We start from the raw sequence: 26,020 nt of genomic DNA, 5'->3' as shown, positions 1-26,020 counted from the left end.
CGCTCTAGCTTTCGTCAGGAACCGCAGAATTGCAACACCCACTTCACTGTGTTTGCAGCACCACCACACACTTCACACACCAAAACGATTTGTTTTCTTCCACTGTTTTTATGCCAAGTGATTCTACCTATTTTATGATTAACTTGTTATTGATTATGATGCACTCCTGGCAGGATCGCCAATGTGAATGCTGGGCAACTCACTGGAACAATCCGTTCCCAGCCATCTTAGCAAACTGCAGCAGAATCACTTGGCATAATACGGAACCTAACGGTGATGGCGACTTGCTCCGCCAACAGTCCACTCGTCAATGCGGCAGCATCACACTGACGACGACCCCGTCATGGTGCTGGCTGTCACTGATGCTTGCTAGGGGAAATACACGCATGGAGAATACTACTCAGCTTTGTTCATACCCCACAGTATCAGATCCCCTCCATGACGCCGTCGAACGTTTCTGGAAAATTAAAGAAGTTAGTAACACGCCCAACTACTCCGTCGTAGAGCAGCAATGTGAATCGCATTTCATCGAAAATGTTACCCGCACCCCCGAAGATCGGAACATGATTTGCCTTCCACGCCACTCCGAGAGACGATTACAACGAGATCCCAATATGAAGCAGGAGTTTCAGAATTTCCACTCTGAGTATGAATCCCTGGGTCACCCACGCATTGTTCCTTTGAACGAACCCGAACCTCCGCAGACCTACATTCCCCATCTGCCAGTGGGGAAGGAATCACATACCAACAAAGGTGGGACCAGAAGTGCAAGGCGAAATGCTCACTCCCATCCCCACGAATCCACACATACTCCCCACGTTTGCCGACGCTTCCGAGCAAGCACACAGAGCATACACCTACGCAAGATCCACCGATTCCAATGGTGGAATTGACGACCAGCTAATAGCGGCCAAACCAAGTGTTGCGCCTCTCAAACTCCTTTCGATTCCACGCTTTGAACTATCGGCCGCCGTGCTTGCTGCTCGACTACGCGCTGAAATCCTCGAAGCACTCACCATGTCCATCGATTCATCCTACTTCTGGTCCGACTCGTCAGTCACACTCGAATGGTTACGCTCCACTCCGCATGTTTGGAAAATCTTCATCGCCAATCGAGTATCGGAAATCCAAACTACGAACCAAGGATCGGAATGGAACCATGTTGCAGGATTCCTCAACCCGGCAAACCTTAGGAGTTTCTGAGCAGTGATCTGTGGCACTACGGTCCATCCTGGCTGTGTCGTCGAAGAGAGCAGTGACCAAGTTCACCAAAAACGGACAACCTTCCTGACGACATTCTGGAGAGGCAAGTAACGGTGGCGGCCGTCCAAACCGGGTCAAATGTCAACGAAATATCCCTACGAAGATCACCTCACTGGAGACTGCAACGAGTAACTGCCTGTTGCCTACGGTTCATCAACGCTTGCAGACGGCGAAGGTCATTCGATCAACCAGGAGGAAGTACCGTACTCACCGTGGAGGAACTGGCAAAATCTCGCCTGAAGCTGGTAAGGCTAGCCCAAAAGGATTCATTAGCAGAGGAATTTAGGGATTTGGGTAGAGGGAAGCCAAACGGTCGAAACGGTCTAATTTGCGCTTGTTGAGTCCATTCCTTGATTCCGATGGAATCATTCGAGTTGGGGAAAGACTAAACCTCTTAGAGCAGCCATACCACACCAAGCATCCAATCCTACTACCCAGTTCCCATCCATTCACACGTTGCCCACTATCACCTCAAACTGCTGCACGGTGGCGGCCGTGTAACATTCGCAACAATGCGGCAAGAATACTGGCCTATCCAAGCGCGACGACTGCTAAAACCCGAACAACGATGCTGTTTCCACATGCGCATCTCCAACTACCAGAAGCTTCCAGGACCAGGTCCAACAATTTTGGTATCTGTGGCGAACAGAGTATTTGCACGAATTGCAGAAGAAAAGCAGGCGAACAGCACCGAATACTGCATGTCAGCCCGGGAGAATGATTGGTGGACGAATCCTTCCCACCGACAAGATGGCCACTAGCAAGGATCACCGAAACGCATCCAGGACGAGACAAATTAACCAGAGCCGTTACTGTCAAAACCAGCAAGAGATCCATCGAACGACTTATCACCAAACTTTGGGGCTGTCCATTAATTACGTAAGGGAATTTTCGCGATTTTCCGACACCCCCTCCCCCCCTTGTAAGATTTTTTGTATGAGAACCCAAAAATTTTTGTATGGCGCGTAATATTTCTCAAACCCCCCCTCCCCCCATAGACCCATACGTAATTAATGGACGGCCTCTTTGTTTTTTGCTGCACGAAGAATTTTAGCCTAAAATTGTAGAAATTGTTTAGAATTGTAAAAATCCAAGAACTTCATTAGCAATTTTCTGCATGCACGCTGTCGATGAGTTTTGTAGACAATGAGATCGTGTTGACAGTATAAATGTCAAAGATGAAACTAGAAATTTCAGGTGGCGGCGATGTTTGTTCTCAACTAGTTCTCAGTATATTTCTATAGGCTCGCGCCGAACCCGCTCATAATCTACCCAAGTAACCACAAGCATTATATCATTACATTAATTCAATCGTATTATAGTTTAGCTAATGCGAGATAACTTTTATTCTACACCTGTCAAGTAATAAAGCGTTTACTCTACATTATGAAAGCATTGAAGCATTATAGGATTTTGACAGTTCGGTATAGTATAGCGGTATAGCGACGTTGTTTAATGCTTCATTGCATTACCATGTTAAAAGCTTTATGGCAATCAATAATGCAAGGATTTATTACTTTATATATGCCTTTACTAATGCTTTCATCGTTGTAAACAGAAAAAAACCCTCAGTTCGAAAAAATCTGTAAAACATTTTTAGAAACACAACCATTCAAAAGAAAAGAAAAACAAACCCAAATTTTCATGAGTTGCTGTGTAGGACTTGGATTATTATGCTCAGATGTTGCTGTTTGAATATTTATAAATATTGCGTATGGTTTTTTTTTTGGTTTCTGTTTGGGACTTGAAGACAATCAGATGCTGAGGGAATAAATATTATGTGGGGTTGAGATATTGGTTTCCTTATTTAACATAGTGCCCCGATTTCATAAAAGAAATGATAGAAGTGAGCACGTATGAAAACAATAAGAACAGAATCAACACAGACTAATTTATATCTTTATATTATCTTCGTTCGTGGAATCAATCGGTTCTGTAGTCGCTTGTTTTCGAGTGGATTATGAGAGAGTAAGATAACTGATGGCATTCAGATCCTAGCACAACTTTTTAGAGCTGCTGAAAACACAACTCAATAAAGCACGAGCTGAGTATACGTTACTTTATATTGCACATTTTTCCAGGTGCAAAATACATGGTAGTCGTAGCACAGCGTTAGCGCGTCCGAGTTTCATCGCGGTCCAGTTTCAGCAGTCTAGGTTCAATTCCCGAATTAGAATAAAAAATATCAGAGTGAGAGTATCGGAACAGGTATGAGAAGATAAAAATAGACAGAAAAATGAAAAAATACTTTTTTTCTTTTGTTGACATGATGCCTTAAGTATGCATTCCATACTATTTCATTGCATTAGCTATATGGTACAAGCATTTTATATGCTTTAGCAATCGCCACAGTAAAGCTTGCTTTAAATCAACAATAGTAGCGCCACTTTCGACTTTAAACCTACTTTAATGGTACCTATAGGACAAAACAACTTTATATCGCTTGTCATATAATATACTATAAAGCGAAATTAATGCTCTATATCCAGCGTCATGGTTACTTGGGTAGTACCGCAAAATGGACTAGACAACTGTAGTAGTGCTAGAAACTAATAGAGTTAGGTTTGAATAAGCTTGTAGTAGTAGCCATGAAAGCTTCCTGCTTGAATAGTTTTAATTTAATAAATTAGTCTAAACTGAACTCCCAAGAAATAAAGTGCTCATAAATTGTTCCTAATCCAAGTTTGCGAATTAATGAAGTGTTCCATACAGTGCCAGAAGTTTCTATCCGTGTAGAAGAAATCCTCCTAGTGGCAGTTAGCTGCAACACCGTGAGCTTTGTGGAAAGTGAAGTAGCTCATTATCCTATGCCACCACCACCCGCGTAGCATAGAGCAACTCTACAGCCGCAATCCGATTTTCTACCCGAGAAATTCCACCGGAAATCCCGAACCTGCCCCAACAAACTGTATAAGAAATTCTTCTATGAATTCCCCCAAAGATATATCCAGAAGTTCTTCTAAGAATACCTTCAGATATTCTTCCAGGGATCTCTCAGAAATTCATTGATGGATTTATACAAAAATCCTATCAGTGCCTTTGTTTGCAATTTCTGCAGGAATTTTAGCAGACATTTTTTTAAGAAATTTCTTCAGAAATTTCTGGGGATCAGGACTCCTTCCAGAAATATCTTAAGCATTATTTTCTTTCCTCAAGAAGTTTCTCATGATTTTTTTTTTCTAAAAAACTGAGTGGTACGAATAGAAACGGTTTTATTTTTCAAGCTAGCTAATACACACCTACACACTCCCGGCACACAGCTTGTAAACACGCACGAGCGTTCAATTTTCTTGCAACCACCTCTCTCAGCGCGGTTGTCAAACACGCCGTCGCGACGCTGTTCGGAAATGGTAAACATGATCAATCCACCATTATTCCAATTTTGTTCTCGTGTTAAAAGTTTATTATTTTCCATTCGCGATGAAAATGTTGATGAATAGTTGTTAATTTTGATGGATAGTTATTCTCCTCGTTTTCCAACGGCTTGACAGCGGCAAATGGAGATATCGTGACAAGAGTTTTGATTACATCCGCAGCGCCTAGATAACAATACTCTTCAATCAATCACGCAGGCTCAACAAGGTTTAACATAACCTCAATCTTCAATGTTTGGCTCCCGATGTTTGGCTCCCGCTGAGAGAGCATATTGAGTCAGTTCGCGACACTCAGCTAAAAAATAAGGAGGTATCTTAAGGATGCTTTTTCAGGCACTTTTGAAGAATTTTTTGTCCAAAAATCGCTTTGGAAAATTTTCTTATAACAAGGAGTTTTTTAGACAATTCTTTAGAGATTTCTTTAGATTTTTTTTTAAGAAAATCTATCAAGAATTCTATCAGCATCTTTTGTGCAAATTTTGGAAGAACTTCTGAAAATAATCACAGGAGGAATATCTGAAACAATTCCTAGATCAATCTTTGAGGAACCCCAGGAGATATATCTGTCGGAGCCACAGGAGCTATTTCCAACATTAAATCGTGTAGGAAATTCTGCAGGAATCCCAGAAGGAATTTCTTGGAGAAACCCTGAGAAGAATTTCCGAAAGGTAGGCTTTTTAAAGAAATTATTCGATGAATTTTAGTTAGTCTCCATGAAAGAACTGTTGAAGGAAAATTCCTGAAGAAATCTCTTCTCTAAAGAAATATCTGAAGATATTTTTGAACGAATTTCTGACGGAATATCAGACAAAATTCCTAGCCAGAATTTCTGAAGGAATCTCTGAGGAAATTTTTCGAAGAATTTTCCAGTAAATTTTCTGTAAAAACCTCTGGAAGAACTTTCCAATGAATCTCCAGAGGAATATCTAATTTTTAGAAAAAAAAAATTTGAGAAATACCATGAGAAATTTCCCGGAAAAGCCTTTGATGGAATTCCTAGAAAAGTTTGTTAGATAATCTTTAAGAAAATTCTTGAAGAAATCCTTTAATAAAATTTCCTAACGAGTTGTGGAAGATTTTCAAAAGAAATCCATGGAGCAATTTTCGGAGTATTTTTGAACTAATGATTTTATGGAGGAATCGCTGAATGTAATTCTGAAAGTATACCTGAAGCAATTTGAGGACATTTTTCTGAATAAATTCTTGTAGGAATAGTTGAGAAAAATCCCAGATAAATCCACCTAGTGGTGAGAGTGCCTTTCTCGTCGAATATGTACTCATGATCTTTCCATCGACGTAAGCCTAATTGTTTCTGAATCCTAAGAATACTTTATTCAGAAAAGCGAAATTTTTATCAAAGCCATTGTTTATGCGTAAATACAAGTTACCTAAAATGCCGCGATTTGTTGTATCGCATGTATGGGTTTGATTCACTTTTACATTTGTCCGTGATTGCTGTCCGATCACTTTTGCACATTTTGAATGCCTTGTCACGCCCAGACCTGTGAACGAAAACATTTGGTACTTTGTTTACGTAAAATTCAGTATATCTGTAGGTCCGATCAATTCTGCGCCACAGAGTATGTGACTCGACCCTCCCGGCCTTCTATCAAATAGTCTTTTTTGTACACTTCGTACACTCAGTGTACGAGAAAGGCAAAAACGCCTAGGGAAGCTTCTGTAAAGATCCTACGAAAAAAAAGTCCTGAAGGAAATCCTGTAGAAATTCTAAGGAAACGTTTCGAAATAAATTTCTCAAAGATTTCGCAGAGAAATTTTTAGATTTATCCTTTACGGAAATGCCGGAGGAATTTATGAGGAAACATATGGAGAAATATCTGTATGAACTCCTGCTGGGTTTTCTGAATATATTGTAGCGGGAATTTTCAACAGAATTCTTAGAGAAATTCCTGAACAAATTTCTGGTGGACTTCCTGAAAAAATACCTTAACGAATTTCTGAATGAATCTGTGGAAAATTTTTAGAAGAAACCACTGAAACGATTTACGAAAGGATCTTTGAAATAATTTCTTAAGTAATCCCGGTAAAATTTTTTAGGGTTTCCATGAAACCCTAACGATTCCTAAACCCTAAACCTTAAACCCGAAACGAATCCATAGAAGAATATCTGAAGTAATCCCTGGCGGAACTTCAGGAGATACACATGCGAATCTACACAAAAGAATTCCTGAATAAATTTCTAGAGAAATTCTCAAGGAAACCTTCTGAAAACATCTATGGAGCAATTTTGAAAGCGATATAATGATTTCTTGACGAATTCCTTGGACAAATTTATGAAGGTATCTCATAAATTATTTCCGGAGAAATCTCCAGGGAAGTTTCATAAGGAATCCCTGAAAGAATTTCTGAATAAAACTATAAAAGATATTCAAGCGAAATCCTTGAAGCAATTTCTGGAGGGATACCGGGAACTTTTGATTTTCTGAAAGAATCACTGAAAGACTTTCTGAAGAAATCCGAGAATGATTTCCTGAAAGATTTCCTTGCATGGAATTGTGAAAGAATTATTATTTATTTATTTTTTATTTATTGTTTATTTCATGATGAAGGAATTTCTGAGAAAACCTATGGAAGGTTTTCTAGAGGGTTTCTTGAAGAAATTGTTTTAGGATTTTCTAGAGGTAATTCCAAATGAAATTGTAGAGCAGTTCCTGAAGAAATCCTTGGCAGATGTTCTAAAAAACCCGATGATCCCCTCCAATATATCTGAAAACTGCTCTGTAGGAGCAATTACACCTGTTGTCTTGGCCATCACGATCATGTAGGCATCACTCCATGGATTCGCATTGGCGCTCTGACAGAGACCCTTAAAGCAGGCCTTTTTGCTTGCCCTTATCTCGGTCTTCAGCGTAACTTCGGCAGCGACGGACACCACTCGTCGTTCAGTTCGCTCTTTCTCAATCCATGCACCCTGCATCCTCTGCCTACAAAGTTCGTGGGCAGGCACGGCGCAGGTCCGCAACCACTTAAGCCCACCAGTAAGCCGTTGGTCTCCCATTTCTACCAGCTCGTCCCCGATTAAACCGAGTAAGTTTCACTCACGACAGAGAGCCTTCCTCGTCGTTGAAGTAAGCCCACCTACGACGAGGGCTTGGCCTCGGCCTAGTTTCCTTTTTCTTTTCCTGCAGTCTACTGTTGTAGTAGTCGATACTGTAGTGAATCACCAGGTGATCGCTGTGAGTGCAACTATTGTCTACCTTCCATTTCGAACTACTTGCTAGGCCAGGACTATAAAAAGTAACGTCAATAATCGACCACGTTTCGTTCCGAATAAAGGTACTTTTGGTACAGACATTAGCCCGATCGGCTAGTCCGTCTAACGGGATCTGACTCTGACCCCGCTGGTTCGTGAAACGGTTTCTCCATTCCACGGCCCAGGCATTAAAGTCACCCGTAAAGGGAGAGTAAAGGGAGGTTACAGGCACATTTCAGTTCAGGAGATCCCAAGAGGTTTCAGTGGGGTACCAGGGCATCTCAGGAGCATTTCAAAGGGGGTCCCAGGGGATTTCAGGGGGCTTCAGAGGGTTCCAGGAGACCTCAGGGGATTACAGGGTCTTTTCAGAGGGCACCAGTTTTCTGTCTATGAACTGAAACTTAAAGGAGCTCGGCGTAGTCGATAAGAAAAATTTGTCTGATGTTAAAATAGGGAGATTATTAACCGTAGTGTGGCCAGCAAAAAAAAACACCCGTAGAAGGCCGGCAGGGTACCCGGGTACCCACGAAATGGAAATGATCATATCTCAGCGATTTTTTCACCGTTTTTAAAAGTTTTTGCCTCATTCAACTCAGAAACTCATTATCTATCGAGATCGTATTTGGTTGGACCGGTCCGATCACCATAGGTACCGAAAAATCCGGATTTCCGGATCCATGTTTTTATACAATACAATATACGGAATTTTCGGTAGGTTAGTAGCAATTTCGGTACCAAGCATCGTAAAATTGCTTTGGCATATTGTATCTGACCGGCCTGGAATCATAAAACGTGTTGACTTTGAAACTGTGTTTTCGGAACATGCTTCCTGTGGGGCCATGGTTGACCATAAACACTTCCCAAGCAACACACATGTTATAATAGAGTTACGACAGCGCAAGTTTTGGTTGTATATAAGTTTATTTTACGTAATTCTAACATTGTGTTGAAATAACGTAAAATAAACTTCTATACAACCAGAATTTGCGCTGTCGTAACTTTTATACAACATGTGTGTTGCTTGGGTTTAAGATATCCTAGCCTTAACAATGTGGGTTTCAATATGGTATAAGGACATGCTCCCAAAAATATGGATTTTCCGAAAACCACGGTGATTAGATCGGTCTAACCAAATATTTTTCCGATGGATGATGAGTTTCTGAGTAGAATGAGCTAAAAATTCCCAAAATCGATGAAAAATTGACGGAGATATGATCATTTCAATTTCGTGGGTACCCGGGTACCCTGCCGGCCATCCACGTAATAAAAAAAATGCAGGAGCCCCTCCCCCTGCCCCTCCACACTTTAAAATTCGGTCAACCCCATTACTAGATGTATATTCACGAGTTCTAAGATCTAACTGAGTTCCAACATCCTAATCACAATAACCATTAAAATATCGAGATTTGAAATTGAAAAAGGTACCCGAGGCCGGCAGGGTAGGCCACATAAGTGTTAACAATTCGAGTACTGCCACTTTATTTAACATTCAGCTGAAGCCCTTCGGCTCATGGTTCCGCCGAGCGAATGTAAGGCTCGTATTACGAATAGAGGTAATAAACTATAGAAGGAGAATGTCGCTAGCGTCGCCACCGCAACATCTCTTGCTGGTGAAGATAGGGAGGGATATAAGTGTCAAAGCGAAAAAGTATGCAGTTTGACAGGTAGATACCCGGGATGTTTGCGAACGAGAACAAAGGGAACAGCAGCGACATTCGTCCTCTATAGTTTATTAACTCTATTGTATTACGACAAACATCGTAAGCGCAAGGTATATAGAATGCTGTGGTAGAACACGACACCAGGAGAGCTCAGAAGCCTTTGAGGGAGTTTTAATGGCGTCTCAGGAGATCTCAAGCAGTTTCTGGGGATCTCAGTGGCATTTTCTAGGGGCCTAAGGGGCCTTTAAGGATCCAAAGGCGTTTCAGAAAAGTACCTGGAGGTCTCACGTGCGTTTAAGGAGATTTCGAGAGCGCATCAGGGGGTGTCCGGGGCTCCCAGTCACGGCTAATGTTGCATACATACTACCGTTAAACACTACATTCATAGTAGGAGTAGGTTTCAGGGGTGTTATCGGGAGTTTTGGGGGGTTGCATTGCATCGAAGGCATTGCGGAGCGTTTACGTGGATTCTCGACGGATTTTGGAGGCCTCACAAGTGCGTTTACGGTGGTTACAGAGGGTCTCAAGTGCGTCACATATGTGGTCCAAGGGGGTTCTGGAGGGGGGCTCGAAGGCATTTCAGGAAGTTCCAAATGATTTTTGACGTTTTTCAGATGCGCTACGTAACACAGAGGTCCAATTCTGAGAAAAGCTGGCAGAAACTCAATTTTTGAACATGTCTTATATGGGATACAGTACATTGAGCATTCATCCATAATACCAGAAGCACGAACTGGCATTTAAAAAAACTAGAAATGTTGATTTTGTATCTTGTTACAGCACTGAATAGCTGCTGATGAAAAAAGAGCTGAATTTTTGATAAAAAAAAACACTAACAAGTTCAACCACCACAAAAGTCTATTAATATAAGTAATACAACTGCTTTCAATTTGTAAGTTCTTGTGTATATCAGACATCTGCAATGGAACAAGATATCAAAATAACACTCTTGGCTTCAAATTGACATTACATGTCATTAGTACGAGAAATTTTTACAGTTCGACTTTAAACTGTCTTACAAACTGCTCCCCGCTACTCCCCGCGGGGAGATTCCGTTAAAATGCTTGTTTATGTATGCAAAATCGGTTAGAAAAAAAAATGCAACTGCCAAGAGCTGCCAAAACAATAGCGCCATAATGATATGTGTATACTAGTGTGTATAGTAAAATTGCATGAAAAACATAAATTTTGTTCGGATTTTGGTCGAAGAAACCGATAAAAAATGAAAATGCCTTTAAAATGAAATTGAGCGCTAAATCATATTCCAATGCACTCATATAGACTAAAACTAGCAGACTAACATGATTTGGCAATTTTTACCAGGTATTTTCAAATCTGGACCACTGTGCGTAAGTGATCTCAGGTGCGTTACATGGGATCTCAGGGAGGTTTTGGGGGGATGTATTCAGGAAGTCTCAGAGGATTTTTAGCGGATTTTGGAGGCGTTACAGGTGCGTTTCAGAGGTCCTCAGTTGCGATACATGGGGTCCTAGAAAGTTTAAGGCAGATTTCGAAGGAATTCCAGGAAATTTCAGAGCAGGTGCGTTACATGGGGTCCGAGAAGTTTTAGGGAGACTTAGTAGGCATTTCAGGAAGCTTGGCGTGTTTTAAGTGTGTTTCAAAAAACTTTGAAATGCTTTGAAACACTCCTTAAATTCCTTGAATCGCCCCTGAAACCTCCGTAAAACTCTCTTGAAATCTTTTAGATTTAAGGGTGTTCCTGAAACCCACCTGATACGGCCCTGACCAGAAATGCCTTGAAACGACCCTGAAACCTCCGTAATCTCATTGAAACGCATTTGAAATCATCGTGATCTATTTGAAAAGCCCCCAAATCCCCTGGGAATGCCTTTAAAATGATCGGTGTTCAGTCAGAGTAGACTACGTGATTTTTCGAGCAGGTAAAGATAAGCTGAGGAATCCGTTAATCTTGAACTTTTCGATGTTATTTTGATGCAGATGTATCATTACATACACGAATAATAGTATTTCTGAAAATAATGCCAGAGATTTCAAATTTTAAGTGCTTGCAGGCCATTTTCTTGAAATCATTGAAAAACAGATGGTCCGGTCTGATTTAACGCCGACCCTTGAAACACCCCGGAAATGCTACTAAACGCTGCTAGCAAACGAAACGTTCTCAAAACGGTCCTGAAACCCCTTGAAACTCCCTGAAATGCCTTGTAACACCTGTCAAAGGCCTCTGAGACCCCCCTCTCTCTGCATCGCCCTTAAGGCCCCTTGAAACGCCCCTGAAATCCACGTAATTCTATTTAGACGCTTCTAAATATCTGCCTTTGCTCGGGCATCCAGATGCTTCAGTCACTCTAGGTAGTACCGTGGCGGTCGCCGGAACAGTACATTGTTGGAGACGGAAAGTTTTAGCCGCTTATAACGAACCGAACCTCAGACCCTTCGAAACCCCCGAATCATCATTTGGAGGTTTCAGAAGGATGTAAGATCTTGTGTGCTTCACGGGACCTTCAGCGGAGTTCCGAATGCCTTTCAAGGTGTTTCAATGGGTTTCAGGATGGTACGGGACATTTCAGGAGGTTTAGAGGGGTCTTTGGGGGATTTAAGGCTCTCAGGTGAACTTCTCAGAGATTTCAGAAAGCTTCATAGGCGTTTCAAAACGTATCATTGCGCTTCAGGGCGTTTCAGAAGGTTTCAGAGATATTTTAGCGTTTCAGGTTCTTTGATGAGCTTCATGGGGGTTTAAGAGAGTCTAAGGGAGCTAAATATGATCCCATGTGATCTTCACGGTGCTTTCAGAGGCGTTTCAAGACGTTGTTGCAAGAAGTTGCAAGGCATAGCAAGGCTGAAACGGGGTCTTCACAGGCTATCAGCAGAGCTCCAAGGAGATTACAGTGGGGTTTTTATGGCGATTCATGACAGTTCAGGGAGTTTCAAGGGAGAAGTCTAAGGGGCTGCAGTAGCTCTCAGGTGAGCTTCAGAGAAATTTCATAGACGTTTCAAAGCGTTTCATTGGTATTTCAGGCGGTTTCAGAACGGCTTCAAGACTTTCCACACTGATTACGCTTGTAGATCCGGTGATCAATACTCAAGCTATTCAGAACCAATGTTGTGCATAAGTGAATAACGGTAACTGTGAAAACGGTGGCCAATGACAGTAGAGGAGAGCAAACCCGAGCAAATGCGGATAACTAAGTGATATCACTTTGATAATAAACTATGTTATCGGTATTATCATCTTGTTATTTTTGTTATCATCTTTTCCAATTGATGATAATCAGATGATAACAAATTTAGTTTTCAATTATTTTGGTCTATCACGATAACATAAAAATACTAAATAATAACAAAATATGTTATCAGTTTCAAGCGCACATATCAAAGCTTTCCGAAAACTGAGGGTCTGGCGGACCTCGAATCTAAAAATAGATTTCGCTTTCCATCTTCAATGCGAAAGCAGTACGAAAGCGTAGCCTTCAACCACTCTCCCTCTCACTGAGTCCCGTTGGTATAGGGGCTATCGGTTGCGACCGATAATCACTCGATCAGGGTTCGAGACCCACTGGGCGCAATAGTTGAAAACATGCGTTATAGTTATAAGAAACTTTTTTCACCTGCTAACCATGTCGATAAAGTAGATTTTTTACTATTTTCGTCGGTAAAATAGCTCGGAATGATAACTAAATGATAACAAAACCTGTTATCAATCATCTGTATTTTTTCATGTTGATAACTAAACGTAATATTGAATAATATATTGTATAACACAATAAGTTATCAACTTGAACTCAATGATAACTTAACTTCTTATCATTTTGGTATTCGTGGAGTAAATTCGAGTTATCATTTTTGTTATGTTGGCTCTTAATTCAACCTAAATGATAACAAATTCAATTATCAAACGAATGATAACCAGGTAACAGAACTTGTTATCATTTTGTTATCCGCCTTTGCTCGGGAAGGGAGCATTTAAGAGCCAGTTCGCGAGAGCCGCAACCCCTTCTTGTATCGATGTGCTCCGATTGAGCTGAAACTTTCAGGGTATGGTTTTCCATATGAAAGATGATATCTGGCCGATTTTCAGATTTTTCCGTTAGGGGGAAGTGGGGTAAAATAGCCCCCAAAAATTTCATGTCTAAAAATAGGTAAAATCACTAATATCGCAATAACTTCCGCAAAAGTTAACGGATTCAGCTGAAATTTTGCATGGACACTCTACTCCTATGGCACTTCCATTTAAGCCAAGCGTTGGATGTTCTTTGATATTTAATTTGAAGAAATAGGTTATTTTCATAATTTTTTTTACGATTTTCAGGGCGCCTGTTTTCGTACCAACAGAACTAGGATGAAAAACTGAGTACTACGTTTTGAAGGATTACCCAAGAGCTTTCATTTGATATGTGACCCAGATGCGCCAACTTAAAAACTTTCGAAAAAAAAGTTTTTTTCTCGGGGTATGCATTTTACCCCATATTTTTAGCTGTCTAAAAAGAAGTGTTGTTGTCGCAAACTATGACAACGTTATTCAACTTTCAAGGGGTTGTTGAATAATAATTCAACAGAAAAATGATGACTAAGAAATGCAATTATTGGATTTTTTTCATTTGGGGAAAGTAGGGTAAAACGGACTAACTCAACCTCCTTTCGAAATAACGTTGCTACGATGTTCTCTGATCGGACTCGAATTTTCAGAGTTCTTTATTCTACTCAAGAATAGATGCTTTATCACATACTTTTTTTCTTGAGGGGATAACGGGGTAAAACAATTCTCAGAAAAAAATTTTTGAAAATAATCAAAATTTCAAAACCTACAAATGCTTTGGTAAAACTTGGCGAAATTTCATGAAATTAGAAGAAATTTCCTATTTTTTATTGCTTATTCAAGTGAGCAAGTCTGACAACATTTTGACGTCGAGAAATGTCACAGATTAGCAGGTGGTGTGTAATTCACCGGAATTTTTCTCGATTTTTCTTTTGACATGCATCTCCGGTTCAATTTTCTCTCTTTTTTCTCGTGAAAGTTGCAGCAGTGCACAATGATTCCACGAAAAAGATTTACTAGGAATTATGCATTCAGCGCCTTTAAATGATTTTTTGGACAAATATGGTCTTCTACAAAGTTGTTTCCAAAAATAAGGCCCTCTTTTCAATGAACATAAAAATTAGGATGGTCCATATTTTCAAAGAAATTGGGAACCAAACTTTTTTATTTGCCAGAATAACTGTATACATTCTTCGGGAAAGTTGTAGATCTATCAATTTTGAGCAAGTTTTCTGAAGACAGTTTTTATGTAGCTTTAAAATTGACCGATCTAGAGATATTTTTCTGAATAAGCTTAGGGTGGTTCAAGAAAAATCGGTTTTCTGGCGTTAACTGTTTCAGTTTCGATCTTTCATCAAAGTCAACCAAGCAATTAGAGCATAGTTTTTTTTTTTGAAAAGGTGTTATGCGGGTTGGGGCAATCATAAAAATTATCCTTTGCCCGCATTCAAAAGAAGAAACGTTGTTATAAAATATCTAAAAATTAGAGGGGTGTTTTTTTTTTTGTAACTCAAGTGAAAAATACTTGAAAAGTGACTATTTTTTCTAGATAATCATCAATAACTTTTGAACGGAATGACGTAGCAACATTCTCAGCGAACGAAAATGCGCATTTTTGGAAGCTGTAAAAGTGGTTCTTACGCGAGTTAGACGAGAAATTTTAAACAAAAGAGATAAATCAATAAAACGATTTGTTCTAGCGTCACCCTTTATCTTTATCTTTTTTGTTTCAAATTACACATCAAAGTTGTCTAAGAACAATTTTTAGAACTCAAAAATAACGCACATTTTCGTGCGCTGGGAATGTTGCTTCGTCATTCCGTTGAAAATATATTGATAATTTTCTAGAAAAAATAGGCATTTTTCAAGTATTTTTCACACACCAATCGATCATAGTACCTTTTCAAAAAAAAAAAAATAATATTATTTTTTGGGAAAAACACCTGTATTTATTGAACCAAAGGAGATGAAGACCATTTCACCGCATGAAACGACGCGTCTTCAAATGCTCTACAAGTGTTTCTTGGGCGACTTTGATGAAAAATCGAAACTGAAAAAGTTAACGCCAGAAAAGCGATTTTTCTTGAACTACCCTAAGCTTATCAGAAAAACATCTCTAGATCGGTCAATTTCAAAGCTACATAAAAAGTGTATTCAAAAAACTTGCTCAAAATTTATAGATCTACAACTTTCCCGAAGAATGTATACAATTATTCTGGCAAATAAAAAAGTTTGGTTCCCAATTTCTTTGAAAATATGGACCACCCTAATGTTTATGTACATTGAAAAGAGGGCCTTATTTTTGGAAAAAACTTTGTAGAAGACCATATTTGTCCAAAAAATCATTTAAAGGCGCTGAATGCATAATTCGCGGTAAATCATTTTTGTGGACCATTGTGCACTGCTGCAACTTTCACGAGAAAAAAAAGAGAGAAAATTGAACCGGAGATGCATGTCAAAAGAAAAATCGAGAAAGAATCCGGTGAATCACACACCACGTGCTAATCTGTGACATTTATCGACGTCAAAATGTTGTCAGACTTGCTCATTTGAATAAGCAATAAAAATTAAGATTTTTTTTCTAATTTCATAAAATTTCGCCAAGTTTTACCAAAGCATTTGTAGGTTTTGAAATTTTGATTATTTTCAACATTTTTTTTTCTTAGAATTGCTTTACCCCATTATCCTCTCGAGAAAAAAAATAATATGTGATAAAGCATCTATTCTTGAGTAGAATAAAGAACTCTGAAAATTCGAGTCCGATCAGAGAACATCGTAGCAACCAAGGTGTTTTTAAGGAAGGTGTTGGCGTATATGCAGTCAGTGGATGCGGGGAGTGCGGTACACTGCGGGGGAATGGAGATGACAGCCGGCCAGTTTGTTTATGCTTCGGCTACAACATTTTCGAACACGGATAACCAATGTTGATATATTTCCATGGCACTCATAAAATGAGTAATATTCCCCCAGGTTTAAAAATTGCTCGTGCCCTCGCATTTTTGTGAAATATGATTACAATGGTTATTTCTAAACCAAAAGAGATTGCTATGCCGAAAATATTGCAAAACATTTGCTTAAGTGGGTGTACGAGCTAATTTGTAATCTATGTAAGTAGTAAACACTCGATGAGTGTCATGGAGTTTGTCCGTTTTTGGTGCTGAGAGTTAAGCGTGTACGGTTTCTGTGGGGTTGCTACGTTACTAGGGGTGAAAGTTTTTGTTTACCATCTCACTAGTGAAAAAAATTAAACACAAACTTGCCAGCAGTCGTTAGGTTTTCCAATATGGCAGATGGTGCAATCTGACATATTGGATTACCTTCCTTTTACTTACCTTGGTAGCAACGTTATTTCGAAAGGAGGTTGAGTTAGTCCGTTTTACCCTACTTTCCCAAATGAAAAAAATCCAATAATTGCATTTCTTAGTCATTATTTTTCTGTTGAATTAAAATTGAAGAAAAACCCTTGAAAGTTGAATAACGTAGTCATAATTCGCGACAACACTTCTTTAGACAGCTAAAAATATGGGGCAAAATGCATACCCCGAGAAATTTTTTTTTTCGAAAGTTTTCAAGTTGGCGCATCTGGGTCACATATCAAATGAAAGCTCTTGGGTAATCCTTCAAAACGTAGTACTCAGTTTTTTATCCTAGTTCTGTTGGTACAAAAACAGGCGCCCTGAAATCGTAAAAAAAAATTATGAAAATAACCTATTTCTTCAAATTAAATATCAAAGAATATCCAACGCTTGGCTTAAATGGAAGTGCCATAGGAGTAGAGTGTCCATGCAAAATTTCAGCTGAATCCGTTAACTTTTGCGGAAGTTATTGCGAATTTAGTGATTTTACCTATTTTTAGACATGAAATCTTTGAGGGCTATTTTACCCCACTTCTCCCTAACGAAAAAATCTGAAAATTGGCCAGATATCATCTTTTATATGGAAAACCATACCCTGAAAATTTCAGCTCAATCGGAGCACATCGATTCCACTTCCTTTGGAAAGGGGGTCGCGGTTCTCGCGAACTGGCTCTTAAGGAGATCCCAAGGGGTCTCAATGGGGTAACAGGAGATCTCAGGGGCGTTTAAAAGGGGGTCCCATGGGGTCTCAAGGGATTTGAGGATTCTCTCAGGGTGCTTCAGAGAGTTCCAGAGGGTCTAAGGGTGCCCGAATAGAAAAATACAATTCATGGTATCTTGCATATTATACAATGCTTATTGAGCGAATAATAATCATTCAAGGAATAATAGCTTTATGATTAAATGGTTAGAGCACCAAAATATCGACCATTCATAATTTTTCAACTATCATTGAGCTTACGATAATGATACATTGAATAATGCATGAACAATTTTATCATTAAATCCGTAGCACACAATTACGTTACCCTGCGTCGCTAGCTATATGCGGCGCCACAATTTGAAACGTTCTAACACAATCAGTAAAACTACGGGAATATGCTTGACACTGCTTGTCGAAAATCAAGTTGCACGACAGCGTTGCGGTGCGTCTTGGGTGCTTCAACATATACAATCCTTCACTTTGGTTGCACTTGCATGTACTACGACCTAGATTACGACCATCGTACCACCACCCCGTCGCCCATCAGATGAACTCAAAAACATGAGCCCCGTTTCTGTTGCTGGTTTTCCGCCGAATATAAATATCACTTAAAAACTTACCTTCTACTACTAGCTATGGGAACGATGACAAAGTGGGTGTTGGTCCCGAATTTGTTTCTTTGATCCTTCGAAAATGTTTTCAGAATATTCGGACATCTCCTCTACGTTCATCTCCAGCAATTGGCTCACTTTCATAATATTGTTGACTTTGAGTCGCCCGCGAACACTGAGCATCTTTGGTCTACTACGTAAGCACCGCGCGAGAAACTTCACACAGTTCGAATCCCGAACATACAAAACAAATTGAATAAAAAAACACCACACCGCAGCTGACAACTTTGACAGAAAGCGGCGAGTGTCCGCAGCGGTGTGTACTTTTTCCATGTCGATAAAACAGAATTGATGAAATATTTCTCTTTTATTTTTATTGTTCACTATATCATATAGTTGATGATAAACTGATTATAAAGTCAATGATATCCCGAAATTTTTGTTCGAGAAAAAAGGCGTTTTTGAATGGTAACGATACTTAACAACCCATTCAGTCTATCATTGAAACGTCGAAAATGATAACTGTAATCATTAATACGATTCGTGGTATCATTGGTTTATAATCCAGTTTATCATTACATGAATAATACGAAAATTATAACATGTATAATAGTTGTATGATACCGTTTTATTCGGGTGGTTCCAGCCAGGGGCTTCAGGAGTGCTTCAAAAAGTCTCAGGGGGTTCCAGGGTAGTTCCAGTGGGCCTCAGGGTAGTTTCAAGAGGTTTCCGGGGCATTTTAGGGGGTACCAGGAGATCTAAGGCTTTTAATGGGGTTTCAATGGCGTCTCAGTGGGTCTGGCGGGTTTTGGACCCGTTACAGGTGCGTTTATGGTGGTTGTTCGGACTAGGCGGAGCTGGTTTTGCTTTGGGTGGTACGTTTTCGTCGAGTCGTCTGTCGGTCGGTAGAAAAAAGTGATAAGTGATTAACTAGTCAATATAGGCTCTAATTTAGTGAAATTTGTGGAGGACAATGTGGTGAAAGTGTTGTGGCGCCGATTTGTTATAGAAATTTGTTGAAAACTGTTCGGGAAAATGTGTCAATCCGTATCAACTCCAAAGCCCCCGAAGACGGCCTCGAAAAAAGGTGCGTCGTCGTCGACGTCATCGTCGCCGTCCTGTTGCTTCATTTGCAAGAGTTCCGAAGATGACGAGCTCTTTCTGGGAAAATTCCACAAAAAGTGGCGCCTTTAGGTACACAATCACTGCTTGTTTCTGACGTCAAGTCTGGTCCAGAATGGGGACGACGATGAAGAAATCATCGGATTCATAAAAGTGAACAAGACCAGTTCTGTAAAACAACCCTATGCAGGAAGATTTCTCTGTTACTTCGACATCTGTCAGCTGACCATCATCGAGCAAACCAAGCGCGAAATGATTTAGACTCGGCTAGTGGTGCCAGAACAGTGGTTTTGGAGGTCCTCTGGAGCAATACATGGGGTCCAAGGGGGCTTAAGGCAGATTTCGAAGGAACTCCAGAAACTCCTGAAACCCACCTGACAGGACCCCGAACAGAAATGCCTTGAAACACCCCTGAAAGCTCCGTTACCCCATTGGAACTCCCTTGAAATGACCATAATAAATTTGAAATGCCCCCGAAATCCCTTGGAACGTCTTTATAATGTTACAGAAACCCCTTGAAACACTCTGAAATGCCTTGTGACACTCTAAATCATCTGATTCTCCCCCTCCCCTGAATCACCCCTAAAGCCCCTTGAAACATCCCTGGAGCCCTCTTGATACTATTGAAACGCTTCTGAAATCCCCGTGATCCTATTTAATCTGCTTCGTGCATTAGCTTGCGCTCACCTCACTGGCCTAGTGCACGTCTAGAGGACTTAACGACCCCAATGTACGACAAGGGTTTAACGCCAACGAAACCTGACTGAACCCCCTTAAAAGGCTCCTGAAATCCCCTGAAACACTGAAACCTTTTGTCCTACAACTCGCTGCTTCCTTGGCATATAAACCAACCTTATCTCTTATCTTAAGTTCTCTCAAAATATTTTGACGGCCTTAATGAATTCTCCCTTAATAAAGGTTCCTGTATAGAGAACATCTACTTCTTAATGATAAACAGTAACTAGTCTATGAAAATTCCTTTTTGTCTTCCCAAAACGTGGCATTGTACAGTCTGTAAATTCACTATGCAGTCACACGGAAGCCTCGTTTAATGTTGTTCCGAAACCTTTCAATCTAGATTAAAGTGATCCAAGGCTGCTGCCACATATTAAAACCATCTTCGTACCAATCATGTAGTAACGATTTGCCGTTTTTTTTTGTTGTACATCTATCAATTTCAAGCCCCCTACAATCACTTGCAATTAAGATTTGGCCCACAAAAATGTGACAATTAATACCCAATCTCCTCCGCTTCGATCGAGTCGAGAGTCCAATTACCTTGGATTGGTCGGACGAAAATTGTTCCACGGTTTTCCATTCTAAAGCGTCAACCACCGCTTCTTCACGTTCGATTGTCACAACCTTCACGTCCGGTAAATTAGAACGCGCTCTACATGCATCGTACCGCGCATACCACGCGGCGGCGACTTCCAACAACAACGGTAACGTGTGCGAACGATGCGATGGATCCGCTTTTAGAAGGGGGCACTCGACGTCTTCGATCAAAATCTTCTGCCTACGAACCTCCGGTATGCCGATGACGGCGGCGGTACAATGCAACCTTCGAAAAATCTTAATTATGTTTACCGTCAGCCTGGTGGTTTTCCTCCCCCTCAGCGCAGCAGCGCCGGTGGTCTCGCGCACCCGAAAACGATCGCATCCGACTTGAACTTGAGGAACGGTGGTTTTTTTTTGGAGGTTCTGGCTAGCTGGCACCAACGAAGCACATGTCTTCAACCAAAGGTCATCTCCAGCCAGTCAGCGAGTGTTTGGTGATTTTTAATTGCACTTCACACCACCGCTGAGATGTTTGCAGGTCGGTCGGTCGGTCGGTCTGCATACCAGACCAGAGGACAATCGTCAGTGCAGCTGACTTTGATTCAATTAAATTAAAAGCAAACGATTCGGCCCTCATCTCTCCAGCGCTGCCCATTAGATCTGCGAGCAGCTTCGGAGGTGACGACCCAGTCGGTTACAGAGGTGTTAGGGTTACCATGTTTAATGCGGCCAAAATTATTACATACTTATTAAAAAAAATTCAAACACGTATGTCTCGAAACTAGAAGTGTGTCGTTTTCAGCAAAGTGGTTCAGCAAACTATCTGGCAACGACAACTTGGGTACAAGATTTATCCGCTATGTGACGCACCAGTGTAAAAATGTCTTAACCTCTATATCTCAAAATTCGGATAAGATAGAATGATCTTCGGCAAAGTTGTTGATCAAGCTGAGAACTATCTGAAATTGCCATATACTCAGGTTCATGACTTATCCGATAGGTGGTGGCTAGTATCACGAATGTTCTAACCCGTATATCTCGAAACTCTAAGCAGCTAGAAGTGTTAAGCGGGTGAGTAAAAGAACTATCTGGCATTGGCAGCTTTAGTTTGCGATTTGTCTGCTAGGCGGACAATCCGGAATCCGGATAAGATAGAATGGTACCGACTTCGAGAACTTGTTCAGCTTGCTAAGAACTATCTGACAGTTCGTTCTTTGATTCCAGATGCCGGCAAAGTTTAAAAGTAAGGAGCTGTTCATAAACTGTTACCGACAATTTGGAACCAATTTAAATACACCCACGTTAAGGAGGCCATACGGTATTTAGTTTGTTTTGTATAGTAGGAGTTAGTTTTGCATAGTAGGAGTTTTTTGATAATGTCAGAATCAGAAATAAATTAGGAATACGAGAAGCTAGGATAAATAGGTCCCAAATCCCCTTACTACAGCCTTGGCAAATAAGATTAGGCACATCTCACATCCCCACCCAACTTATGCTATCTTCGAGTGTGGCACCACTGCTACAATGACAGTTCCACGGAAATCGATTTAGAGAGAGAGAGAGAATGAGAGAGAGAGAGGTGGCTAAAGAGGTGATAAAGAGGGACTTTAGGAGAGAAAAAGGGAGACAAAGGCAGAAAGTAGCTGATATTCGACAAGCCCGGATGGAATCAAACGAGCTCCGAAAACTTAAAATTTCCCGTGGACCCGGAAAACCGTGAACAGAAAAAGAGCCCGCAAGACCGGCCCGGTGGTGATCCCATAGTATACAAGCCAAGAAGTTTCCACTTAGGAGTGTCCGGTAGCTGGAATCAAGTGCCTGAATATCGAGTGTCGCGGTCGAAGGTCGTCCTGTTCGTGAAGTGAGTGAACCGCTTTCCCGTGAAAGATTCGACGAGCTAGGATCAAGGTGGGGCCACCAGAGGTCTCATCCAGCAAAGGCCACTTTCCGAAGAAATTCAGTGGGAGTGTCAGGACGAAACAACGGCGAGCCCGACGCTGGTGGTCAGCAAGCAACGCCATTGCTGGATCACACGCCACGAGGGACGTTTCTGAGGTGAGGGCGACGGTGAGGCCCGTGGGCATGCCCCGCTTACCGCCGCTCAACATCCGATGAGTTACCGCCCTCGTCCGCGAGCGTCTGGGACGTCGGTGTGTTAACGAGGACAGTCCGGCCATCACGCTGAAGCTATCCCAGTAGGACCCTGCCATGCGACTGCCCATGAACTCCACGAAGCCCTCAAGCAGCAGACCGAACCGGCACGATGCTCCGACGAACTGACCAGGATCATCTTCAAACCAACATCCGGAGGGTTGTTCCCGGGTGTGTAGCCGAGTTATTTGGCAAGTAAAACCAACATTCCTTCTCTCTCTCACTATCACCGTTCCTGCACGGCCGCAACGACCCCTTTCCCCTCCCCCTGATTATTGTATGTCTCAAAAAATATGTTTAACCCTAAAAGGGATACCTTCATGGCCTCAGTTTCGTCACCTCGCTGAGTGTGTTCCATCAAAGACCAGCTCTGAAAGGCGCCTGGGGTCCAATGGACCCCAGGTATCCCTTTTAGGGTTAAGTCCATTTTCATTGTGTTTTGTACTATTTAATCTACTGAAGACCGCCTTGGTTTCCCTATTCGTGGGTCTGCCTCTATTTTGTTTTGTCCGCATTGTTCCTTGAAGAAGGTAAGTGTGTCTCCCCGAAGCAAGCAGTCACCGACCCTGAGATACCTTAGAGGTGAGCCGGCCTGGGCGTTTGAACGCCGACGCCACAGGATGTGTGGAGCGTCCAACGGTTATTAACAAAACCACGTAGATCAAAATGTGACCATCTCAAACTCCCGCTCGTAGATTTTGTTCTTACAAAAATTTGAAAATATGTATGGAGCATAGACTTTTGCTAGACTCCATACTTTGTAGATCATTTGAAAATTATTAAAAATGTCTGGAAAAAGTTACTATAAATAAACTGATTTTAATGGCCCATATCTCTAGAAATTGAGTAAAAGTTGGTTCGGTAAATTATCTCATATTGACATATCCTACAACTTTGCTGAAGACTTAACCCTTATGTAGCCGACAAGGTACCCGGTACCCAGCGCCCATTTAAAAAGCACGGTGTAGAAAAAAGCAAAAAGTTTGTCGGACACATAACGGTTAAACACGCTATCTATAGGTATTTATTGGAAAAAAATTATCAAAATTTTATCTCCCTTCTAGGGGAGCGTCCATAAATGACGTAGCTTTTTTTAAAGCGATTTCAACACCCCCTTACCCCTCACATCTTTTCGTCACAAATTCGGGTACCTAACCATCAACTCTTCCAAGTCATCGATCTCAAACCATTGCATTTCCGACTGCCAGGTTCAGATCGTCGACTTCAAAACCATTGGTGCAACCAGTGAAGATTATCATCACAGCTAAGGATCTAATAAACTACCCATCATTCTGCTTGATGCAGAAGAACAGGAAGTTGATACTCCCAATACAGATAAATACCACATTAACCTAGGAGCTATTTTGAAGATACTAGTTTCCTCACTAATAAATCTGTTCAGAATATCATATTTGTTTCATTTGAGAAACTCCTGTAGGGTCGTCCATATGTCATGGTGAATTTTATTAAGAAGAAAACAAATTGGTATTATTAACAGATTTTTTAGTGAGCAAACTAATGTCTTCCAGCAATTCATTCTGGAATTCATTAAGGAGTTCTTTTTGGGATTCCCATTTTTTGAGAATACCTCCCTTTTTGAATTCCTCCAGCACTTCCTGCTGAGATTTCTTTAAGAATTCCCTTCAGGCTTCCGTTTGAGAATTCCTTCTTCTTGTATTCCTTCAGAGAACCCTCCAATAATTCCTTCCGGAGTTTCTGCTAAGATTCCTCGAAAAATTACTTCTGATATTTCTGCAGGAGTTTTTTCTGAGGTTCTCTAGAAGTTAATCTATGGTTTTCTTCAGGAGTTCTTCCAAGGTTTTCTTCTCATCTCTTTTATCAGGAGTTTTTTTTCGGACATTTCTTCAAGGATTTATACATATTTAAAGATTCCATCAGAACTTCTTCCGGAATTCCACTTGGAGTTCCTTCTGGGTTTTCTTCAGAAATTCACTCAGATATTCATTTCGAAATTTCTGAAGGATTTGCTTTCGGCATTCTTTCAAACCCCCTCGAGGAGGTGCTTCTGGAATTCCTCCAGGAGTTCATTTTCGGATTCCTTCACGGATTCATTCCTGTAGTCATTTAGAAGCTTCTTATGGGATTCCTCGAGGAGTTCTTCTTAGATTTATGCAGGATTTTTTCCCGAGACTGATTAATGATTATGATTAATGATTAAATTTGGTTTTATCTGTGATTAGTAATTATGATTAATGATTAAAACTGACTCATTGATTTATAATCATGATTAATCATGATTAATTCAATCACAAAAAACTGGAAATGATTAATGATTAACTAGATATGAGTTATTTAAAATATATTTGAAACTACAAAAGTAAGGCTGAGTTTCCTGTTCCTAAGTAGAGCGCGCAAGTAGATTTCATCCTTTTTCCGCAAGTACTTTTGACAACTGATCTAGTTTGCGTTACTTTTTCTTACGGAATAATAGAGCGGATTATTTTCCGTGAGGGAAAGTGACAGCTCCATTTGAATTGCACGAGGAAAATTTGTGCATGAATTAAGTCAGGGCTTTAATGAGGGAATCTAGCTTGCGAGAACAGGTCTTGCTCCTGCGCATTTGAGATGGAGATGAGGGGATTTCCAGGCAATTCCCAGAAAGCCAATTGAAAGGGGGTTCCAAAGCTATTCAGGGGATTTTAGGAGCATTTAAGGGCGTTCCGTTAGGTTTCATTGACGGTCGTTTGATTGCATTACGAGGATTGTATGGGTGTTGCAATAGTATAAAGGGGGTTTCAGGGGCGTTTCAAAGGAAAGGAGCCTTTGAAGGGCGTTACGGGAGTTTTTAGATGCGTTTCAAGGAATTCCAGAGGCATTTCGGAGAGTTTCAGGATCGTTGGGATTTAAGGTTTTTTTTTTAATTTTTTTAATTGATTATGATGGTTTCAATGTCGTTTCAATGGGATTATGGAGGTTTCTGGGGCATTCCTAGGCATTTCAGGTAGGGTCATATAAGGGGAGTTTCAGTAGCATTTTAGGGTTTCAGAGCATCTCAAATGGTTTACGTGAATTTCAAGGGAATTTCAATGAGATAATGGAGGTTTCAGAGGCGCTTCAAGGCATTCCCGGGGCGTTTCAAGGGTTTTCTTGAGGAGGTCCTTCAAAATCCTCTGAAATTTCCTGAAACGCCTCTGAATTCCTCTCAAAACCCTCACGAACGTCATGTTATGCACTGAGTCCTTCCGAAGTCCTCAAAAACGCCTGCGTTACGCCTCTGAAACCCACCGAAAGTCCTCTGACGATTCCTGAAA

This window comes from Aedes albopictus, chromosome 1 (genome assembly GCF_035046485.1).
Source record: "Aedes albopictus strain Foshan chromosome 1, AalbF5, whole genome shotgun sequence".
NCBI classification, from domain to species: domain Eukaryota; kingdom Metazoa; phylum Arthropoda; class Insecta; order Diptera; family Culicidae; genus Aedes; species Aedes albopictus.
This window is presented reverse-complemented; position numbering follows the sequence as displayed.